The sequence below is a fragment of the Thermobia domestica genome, chromosome 15 (assembly GCF_964235325.1).
Source record: "Thermobia domestica chromosome 15, izTheDome1.hap1.1, whole genome shotgun sequence".
NCBI classification, from domain to species: domain Eukaryota; kingdom Metazoa; phylum Arthropoda; class Insecta; order Zygentoma; family Lepismatidae; genus Thermobia; species Thermobia domestica.
In genome coordinates, this window is record NC_137468.1 from 34256077 (window position 1) to 34266060 (window position 9984).

Sequence of the window (9984 nt, forward strand, 5' to 3'; positions counted from 1 at the left end):
CTACTATTACCCAGGTATCACATTTTACATTAAAAATAATAGGGTATCTAATCCTAGTTTAAAAAATAATTTCATAGCTTCAATCATAGAACTCATTATTTTAAATAATAATTTCACCTAAAAATAAACAAAACAAGTTCTTCAATCTAAACTTATAACTATAGTTTAACCATCACCAATTCTTCCCTTCAACCCCCTCGTCTCACCGCGGCGGCTGGCACGAATTTCGCCGGGTCTCTTAAACCTTAACTGCTTCAAACATTAATTAATAAACACAACCAAGTACTGCGACTAATAATACCTCATTATTTTACTTTAAGATCAATAATGCTTACTTCTTACCCAAAAGGTTACATGTACAACTAGTTAAACAAGAGAAGAAAAGCCAGGATAATACTTTACTGTTAATTCATAACGCTAAAATAAGTAATTATTAATTATACATTTAACCTAATTAATAAAAATTAGTATTAAATAAACCCTATTTTCCCCCTTGTCTAGGATACAATTTTGTTTTTTTCCCCCCTCAAACAAAATTGTATCCTATACAAGTATATTTATTTTCTCCTCACACATATGCTGTAAAAACTAGCATATACTGGATACGTTAAGCTTATTAATATACCTTTAGCCGGTATCTCAGGCTAATTAAGAGGATTTAATAGATTTTCAAGTTTTAATTATTATTAATATATAATCTTTCTAAATTTAATTATCATAACACAATATTAATCTATTTAAATTCTCATATACCATTATAAATAATTATTAAATAATAAGATGCCTGATTAAAGGATTATCGTGATAGGATAAATCAAGTATTTCAACATACTCTTATTACACCTAAAAGAATTAAACTTTCACCTTTGACATCAAAAATCAACGTGCACCCTACACTAAGGCGTAGAAAGATAAGCTAAGATAAGCTAGTGGGCTCATACCCCGCATATGAAGATTACTCTTCTTTTTCTAATGCTCACTAATCCTAAGACTCTTTTATTTTCTAGAACACTTGTGTTAGGAACCCTTATTTCCCTAACCTCCTCATCATGGTTTGGTACTTGAATTGGTCTTGAAATTAATCTCCTATCATTTATCCCCCTGATTTCAAAGACTAATAATCAACGTCACACCGAATCTGCTTTAAAATACTTTTTAGTACAAGCCATTGCAAGATCTTTACTTTTAATAGCAATCATTTTACTCTACATGGGTCTGCAAACTACATACTATTTAATCACTATTTCCTTACTTTTTAAAATAGGCGCAGCCCCTCTCCACTTCTGAATACCTGAAGTAATAGAAGCCATACTTTGAATAGACTGCATTATTTTAATAACATGACAAAAACTGGCTCCCCTTGGTCTACTTTCTTACAGCTTAAAACCTACAAATTTAATCTACCTAACCTTAACCTTGTCCTTACTAGTAGGCTCAATTGGAGGCTTAAATCAAACATCACTACGTAAAATCATAGCATTCTCATCTATTAATCACACTGGCTGAATACTTATAGCCCTACTATTAAGTGATATAGCATGATCCCTCTACTTCCTATTTTATGCCTTACTCTCAGCAATAGCAGTCACTCTCTTCGCAATAAACAAAATATTTCATATTAACCAAACCTTTTCTAATAAAATCGTTGTAACAACAAAATTAGCCATTTTTACTAGTCTTTTATCTTTAGGTGGCCTCCCACCATTCTTAGGATTCTTACCCAAGTGAATCATCATTATAAAAACTGCTGAACAAATATCATTTATCATCCTCACCCTAATAGTAATAACAGCACTAATTACCCTTTTCTATTATATACGAATCGCCTATGCTGCTTTCATTATTAATCACCATAACCAAACATGAACATCTTTAGTGAAAAAAAATCAAGAAACATCAATTAGATCAATATTCATTATTACTTCATTAAGAGGCATAATCATTTTACCTCTAACTGTCAACATGTTTTAAACAAGACTTTAAGTTAAAAAAACTAATGGCCTTCAAAGCTATAAATAAAAGGCGATCTTTTAGGTCTTAGTATATTAACTACTACTCCGGAATTGCAGTCCGATATCATAAATATTGACTATAAAACCTAATAGGAGGTTTATTTAACCATAAATAAATTTACAATCTATCGCCTAGTGCTTCGGCCATCCTATTTAATTTCACTTGCAACGATGATTATTTTCTACAAACCATAAAGATATTGGTACAATATACTTAATTTTTGGAGCTTGAGCAGGAATAGTAGGAACATCACTAAGTCTTCTTATTCGAGCAGAACTTGGTCGGCCAGGTAGTCTAATTGGCGATGATCAAATTTATAATGTAATTGTTACTGCTCATGCTTTTATTATAATTTTCTTCATAGTTATACCAATTATAATTGGGGGCTTCGGTAATTGATTAGTACCCTTAATACTAGGAGCGCCTGATATAGCATTCCCCCGTCTAAACAACATAAGATTCTGATTACTACCGCCCTCACTAACCCTACTATTAACAGGAAGAATTGTAGAGAGTGGTGCGGGAACAGGATGAACTGTATATCCCCCTCTTTCTAGAGCTATTGCTCACGCCGGAGCCTCTGTCGATCTTTCTATTTTCTCTCTCCATCTAGCCGGTGTATCCTCAATTCTTGGTGCAGTAAATTTTATTACAACTGTAATTAACATGCGAACTCCTGGAATAACCTTAGAACGAATACCATTATTTGTTTGATCTGTAGTAATTACTGCCGTATTGCTTCTTTTATCCCTTCCCGTGCTAGCAGGGGCTATTACAATGCTCTTAACTGATCGAAATCTTAATACCTCCTTCTTTGATCCTTCAGGAGGAGGAGATCCAATTTTATATCAACACCTATTCTGGTTCTTCGGTCATCCTGAAGTTTACATTTTAATTCTTCCAGGATTCGGTATAATTTCACATATTGTAACCCAAGAAAGTGGTAAAAAGGAAACTTTCGGTGTTTTAGGAATAATTTATGCAATACTAGCAATTGGATTCTTAGGATTTATTGTATGGGCTCACCATATGTTCACTGTTGGTATAGACGTTGACACTCGCGCCTACTTTACTGCGGCCACAATAATCATTGCTGTTCCTACAGGAATTAAGGTATTTAGATGAATCGCCACACTTCATGGAGCACAAATAACTTATTCACCTTCAATCTTATGAACCTTAGGCTTCATTTTCCTTTTTACCGTAGGTGGCCTCACAGGAGTCGTACTTGCAAACTCATCTTTAGATATTGTTCTCCACGACACTTACTATGTAGTAGCACATTTTCACTATGTACTATCCATAGGTGCCGTATTCGCTATCATAGCGGGACTTATTCATTGATTTCCTTTATTTAGAGGAACAACAATAAATCCCACATGGCTAAAAATTCAATTCTTAGTAATATTTATAGGAGTAAACATCACATTCTTCCCTCAACATTTTTTAGGACTAAGAGGAATGCCGCGTCGATATTCAGATTACCCAGACGCTTATACTACATGAAATATAGTATCAAGCATTGGCTCATTCCTTTCTTTCATCGCTGTCTTAGTACTTGTAATTATTATATGAGAAGCCTTCGCAAGAGCTCGACCAGTAATCTTTTCAGATCAACAAACAACATCTCTAGAGTGATTTCAAAACCTGCCCCCTGCAGAACATAGTTATGCAGAACTTCCCTTACTAACAAACTTCTAAGGTGGCAGATAAGTGCATTGGGCCTAAGCCCCAAATATAAGAATAATTGTCTTCCTTAGAAATGGCCATCTGAAATCAGCTAGGTCTTCAAGATGCAGCATCCCCTGTAATAGAACAAATAACATTTTTTCATGATCACACAATACTCATTGTGACCATAATTACAGTTCTTGTAGGCTATCTACTAGCCTCCCTTCTACCAAACACATATATTAACCGCAATTTGTTAGAAGGACAAACTCTAGAAACTATTTGAACAATCTTGCCTGCCATTACGCTAATCTTCATTGCTCTCCCATCCTTACGACTCTTATACCTATTAGATGAAATTCATCAACCAGCAATCACTCTTAAAACAATTGGGCATCAATGATACTGAAGTTATGAATATTCTGACTTCTCCTTAACAGAATTTGATTCTTACATAATCCCTATTAATGAAATAAATCCCAATTCATTTCGTCTATTAGATGTAGACAATCGTATTGTATTACCTATTAACATTGATATTCGTATCCTAATTACCGCCGCCGATGTTCTTCACTCATGGGCCATGCCCGCCTTTGGTATTAAGGCGGATGCTACTCCAGGACGCTTAAATCAAGTAGCAGCCAACATTACACGCACAGGTCTATTCTTTGGTCAATGTTCAGAAATCTGTGGTGCAAATCACAGTTTCATACCAATTGTTGTTGAAGCCTGCCCTCACTCAGTATTCATTAAATGAATAACAAAAATAATACAAGAACTTTCATTGGATGGCTGAAAGTAAGCAATGGTCTCTTAAACCAAAAGATAGTAAAATAACAATTACTTCCAATGGAAAAATTAGTTAAATTATAACGTAAGCATGTCAAGCTTAAATTACTACTCAATAGTATTTTTCTATTCCACAAATATCACCCCTAAAATGACTTATCTTATTTATTATATTTTCCTTATGTTACCTTCTATTTGCATCTATTATATATTTTAATTCAAATACCCCTGACCCTTCCTTAAGTGACACTAATATTAAAAAGACAACTATAAATTGAAAGTGATAACAAACCTTTTTTCAACCTTTGATCCCTCTACTTCAATCATAAATATATCATTTAACTGACTTAGAACAGTAATTGGTCTTCTAATTATTCCAATCCCATTCTGATTCTTACCAGGACGACCAAACATTCTATGAAATAAAATTACCTTAACTCTCCATAAGGAATTCAAAACTATTCTTGGCCCTACTAGTTATCAAGGAAGAACCTTCCTATTTATTTCTTTATTCTCCTTCATCTTGTTTAACAATTTTATGGGCCTATTTCCCTATGTATTTACTAGCTCTAGTCACCTAACCTTCACATTAACTCTCGCCCTCCCTCTTTGAATAAGCTTCATAATCTATGGCTGAATCAATCACACCCAACACATATTTGCCCATCTCGTTCCTTCTGGGACCCCGGCCCCTCTCATACCATTCATAGTATGTATTGAAATAATTAGCAACATCATTCGGCCTGGAACTTTAGCTGTTCGATTAATAGCAAACATAATCGCAGGCCATCTCCTCTTAACCTTACTAGGTAATACAGGCCCTTCTTTATCTCTCTCCATACTCTCTCTACTAATAATTGGACAAATTGCCCTCCTAATATTAGAATCTGCCGTCGCAGTAATTCAATCATATGTATTTGCAGTTCTAGTTACACTATACTCAAGAGAAGTTACTTATGTCAGCACCACAAAATCATCCTTACCACCTTGTTGATCAAAGCCCTTGGCCGCTTACTGGGGCCTTAGGCGCCTTAATTACAACTACAGGACTTACTAAATGATTCCATCAATATGACCCCTCTCTATTTTTCCTAGGCATACTAATCACACTACTAACTATAATTCAATGATGACGAGATGTAACTCGAGAAGGAACATATCAAGGATTGCACACTATGCAAGTTACATTAGGTCTTCGGTGAGGCATAATCTTATTTATTATTTCTGAAGTATTCTTTTTCGTCTCATTCTTCTGAGCCTTCTTCCATAGTAGATTAGCACCAACAGTAGAAATTGGATCCTTCTGACCCCCAGCAGGCATTGTGCCATTCAACCCAATACACATTCCCCTTCTTAATACTGCAATTCTACTGGCCTCAGGAGTTACCGTAACATGAGCTCATCACAGATTAATAGAGGGCAACCACACCCAAGCCACACAAGGCCTACTACTTACAATCCTCCTAGGCCTATATTTTACTGCTCTACAAGCATACGAATATTACGAGGCACCATTCACCATCGCAGATGCTGTTTACGGCTCAACATTTTTCATAGCAACAGGCTTCCATGGTCTCCACGTTATTATTGGTTCCACATTCCTAGCCACTTGCTTATTACGCCACCTTTTATCACATTTCTCTCCTACTCACCACTTTGGATTTGAAGCCGCTGCTTGATATTGACATTTTGTGGATGTAGTATGATTATTCCTTTACATCTCTATTTATTGATGAGGAGGTTAAGCCTATTTAATATATATAGTATATTTGACTTCCAATCAAAAAGATCATTAAATGAAATAGGCAATTAATACAGTCTTAACAACCGGCTTACTAACTATTATTATTTGTTTAATCGTTATAACCATTTCAACTCTTCTTTCTAAGAAAGTTATTAATGATCGAGAAAAAAACTCCCCCTTTGAGTGTGGATTTGATCCCAAATCTTCAGCCCGAATCCCTTTCTCCCTACGATTCTTCCTCATTGCCGTAATTTTTCTTATCTTCGACGTAGAAATCGCCCTTCTATTACCAATAACAATTACTATTAACAACACCAATACACTATCCTGATCTCTAGTTAGACTAGTATTCCTAGTAATCCTCCTAATAGGTCTTTACCACGAATGAAATCAAGGATCCTTAACATGAGCTGACTAACGGGACGGGATAATAGTTAACTATAATATTTGGTTTGCATCCAAAAGGTGTTGCTATCAACTTATCTCATAAGTAGGAAGCAAACGATTGCACTCAGTTTCGACCTGAGCCTTTGGCCTCTTGGCCCCTACTTGTTAGTTGAAGCCAAAAAGAGGCATTTCACTGTTAATGATATCATTGGGTTTATTCTCTACCCCAACTAAGGAGATGTGAAATTAATCAAGAAGAAGCTGCTAACTTTTATCTTTAGCGGGTTAGACCGTTAACATCTCTTAATATAAATAACATAACCCCCTTAGTATAAATATTACATTACCTTTTCGAGGTAAAAAAGAGAGTACTCTCAGGGAGTATTATTTAGGAAATATAATTCTTCTTAGTATCTTCAATACTATGCTTTCAATATAAGCTACCTAAATATACAAATATAAAGAAACAAAGGAAAATTGTAAAAAATAAAAAAATTAATAAATACATTTTAAATAAATTGTCTTGTGATTGTTGAATTAACATTGAACCACCCTTAAAACTACTATATATGCCTTGAGCACCTAGACACTCTCTCCATCCTTGATCAATATTATTATAGTACACCCCCCCTATGTATAAAGGGAATTTAATAATATAATTTGTTGATAGGTAAGGTAAAAATCATATGCTTCCTATCATTGTAGAGTTAAAATAAAACTTCATACACATTAAAGGCTGTCCAATAGAATAACTTGATAGTAAGATACCAACTCACAAACCTACAATACTCACAAGTAATGCACCTATTTTTAGGTATAAAGGTAAAACAACACAATTAACAGAAGGAAAAATTAATCAACTCAATGTTGCACCTCCTAAAATTGCTATCACTACTAATCCTAATATTCCCTTACACATAGTTCAACCTTCATTATCACTAATAGAATGAATATTAGTACCCCCAAAGCCCTTACCTGTCAAATAAAATCTTAAACGTACTGAATAACATACAGTTAGGCCGGTAGAAAAAAATAATAAGAAAAAGCTGACTACATTAATTAAAGATAAAGAAGAAATCTCCAAAATTAAGTCCTTAGAATAAAAGCCAGCTAAAAATGGTATTCCACATAAAGCCAAATTAGCTACATTTAAACAAGATAAAGTAAGGGGCATCTGACTTACAAGTGCTCCTATTCTGCGGATATCTTGCGTATCTCCCACACCATGAATAATCGCTCCTGCACATAAAAAAAGTAATGCCTTAAATAAAGCATGTGTCAATAGGTGAAAAAAAGCTAATACTGGAAATCCTATGGATAAAATTATTATTATGAGACCAAGCTGACTTAGAGTAGATAAAGCAATAATCTTCTTCAAATCATATTCATAATTAGCACCAATACCAGCTATAAATATTGTCAGTCCTGATAATAAAAGTAATACATCGCCGGCATAAACACTTAATAAAACGTCTCTAAACCGAATTAACAAGTAAACCCCAGCAGTCACAAGCGTAGAAGAATGTACTAGGAGCGGCTATTATCATATAATAACTTAAGGTATATGGTAAACAGTTGGAATTGCGGTTTCGTAATATAGCTTGAGATATCATTTAAAGTATGGATTTCTGATAAATAGAGTTGTTTCAATGTTTTAAATACAAAAAATGAATGATTCTCTTGAAATAATTCACATAGCGGCTTTACGTTTGTCGTTACCTGGAACTAGCATTAATGGTTGTAGCGGAGGATCAACAAACCTCTAACGTAAGAGAGAAAACAAAGAATATATTTTATTTTAATGTAATAAGGACAATCAAATATATATATATATATATATATATATATATATATATATATATGTGTGTGTGTGTGTGTGTGTGTGTGTGTGTGTGTGTTTGTGTATTAACTATCAAGTAGGAAGTTAAAAGTTAAAGTTAAATACTCCGCTGTGCAATACTGTTTTCCTAAGGGCGTGGCATAAACTGACAAAGGACAATACGCCACCAGATTCTGTGCGACATTTTGGGGAGCATTCCAGATGTAATTTTAGTGAAAGCTTATTTCACAGCTTCTGTCAATTCGGAAGTTGTATCGTAACGGTTTTGTGTAACGATGCCTCTTATGAACCCCCATAGCGCATTATTCAGGTTGCAAGGTCTGGGCATCGTGGTGGCCAGAAAAGTGGTGCTGGCAAATCTCGCACGTTCTTCAATACTGTAACTGGAAGCATCAGCCATCGTTCACACAATCTGAAACAATGGGAAACCTTACATTAGCATTTATAAATGTGTAATGGAGAAACTTACATTAGTATTTATCAAGGGATAACGGGAAAACTTACATTAGCATTTATCAAGGGGTAACGGGAAAACTTACATTAGCATTTATCAAGAGGTAACGGGAAAACTTACATTAGCATTTATCAAGGGGTAACGGGAAAACTTACATTAGCATTTATCAAGGGGTAACGGGAAAACTTACATTAGCATTTATCAAGGGGTTACGGGAAAACTTACATTAGCATTTATCAAGGGGTAACGGGAAAACTTACATTAGCATTTATCAAGGGGTAACGGGAAAACTTACATTAGCATTTATCAAGGGGTTACGGGAAAACTTACATTAGCATTTATCAAGGAGTAACGGGATTTTGTGGCCACCCGGGTAAAATATCTACATGCAAAATACTTTTATACCAAACACAAACTAATCAACTAGGAACTTAACCTAATGACGAAATCTAACTAAAGCTAAACAAACATATTTTACTAGCAAACTATTACTATGAAAATTTTAATGTAATAAAACATATCGTTGTAATACTCCCTATGGTATGTATTAAAATGTTATTGAAACTAAATGATAAAATTTCAGTTCAGTTCTAGTTATTACATCTTACTTCTAATCTGTATATCAAAGATATATTATGTTTCTAACTTGTGTTGTGATTGAAGTAATTCCCAGCATGTTACTCCATGTTGCTTAGAATCTGTGGTATTTTTCTGAGAGATTTTTCCATAGCCATTGGCTGCGAGGCTGGCGACCTATTGCCATGAGCCAAAACATTAGCTCAGTTCTTGTACGGGAATATTTATACGTCTAATCGTAGGACTGTGCCCACAATTGAAGAGAGAATCCAAATATAACTATCAAACCTGATAACTGCTGTGTGTTGTTATATTGTACAGAAAACTGCATCCGACCCCATATTTTAAAGACATCTATTCGTAAAAACATATAACAGCAACTTCCAGTAACGGAAAAGATTTATATACATTTTCAACACTTTTAAATAGTATAGCAAAGAAAGAGCATAATAACAAAATGTAAAAATGGTGACGCCATCGCAGATTTAAATTAGTGCTTAACCCATGGTT

General features: G+C 34.4%; 1 pseudogene; it reads left to right on the forward strand.

Annotated features, from left to right (window-relative positions):
- The first annotated feature begins 3775 nt into the window (after window positions 1–3775).
- LOC145670966 (cytochrome c oxidase subunit 2 pseudogene) lies at window positions 3776–4593 on the forward strand (annotated as a pseudogene).
- The last annotated feature ends 5391 nt before the right edge of the window (window positions 4594–9984 follow it).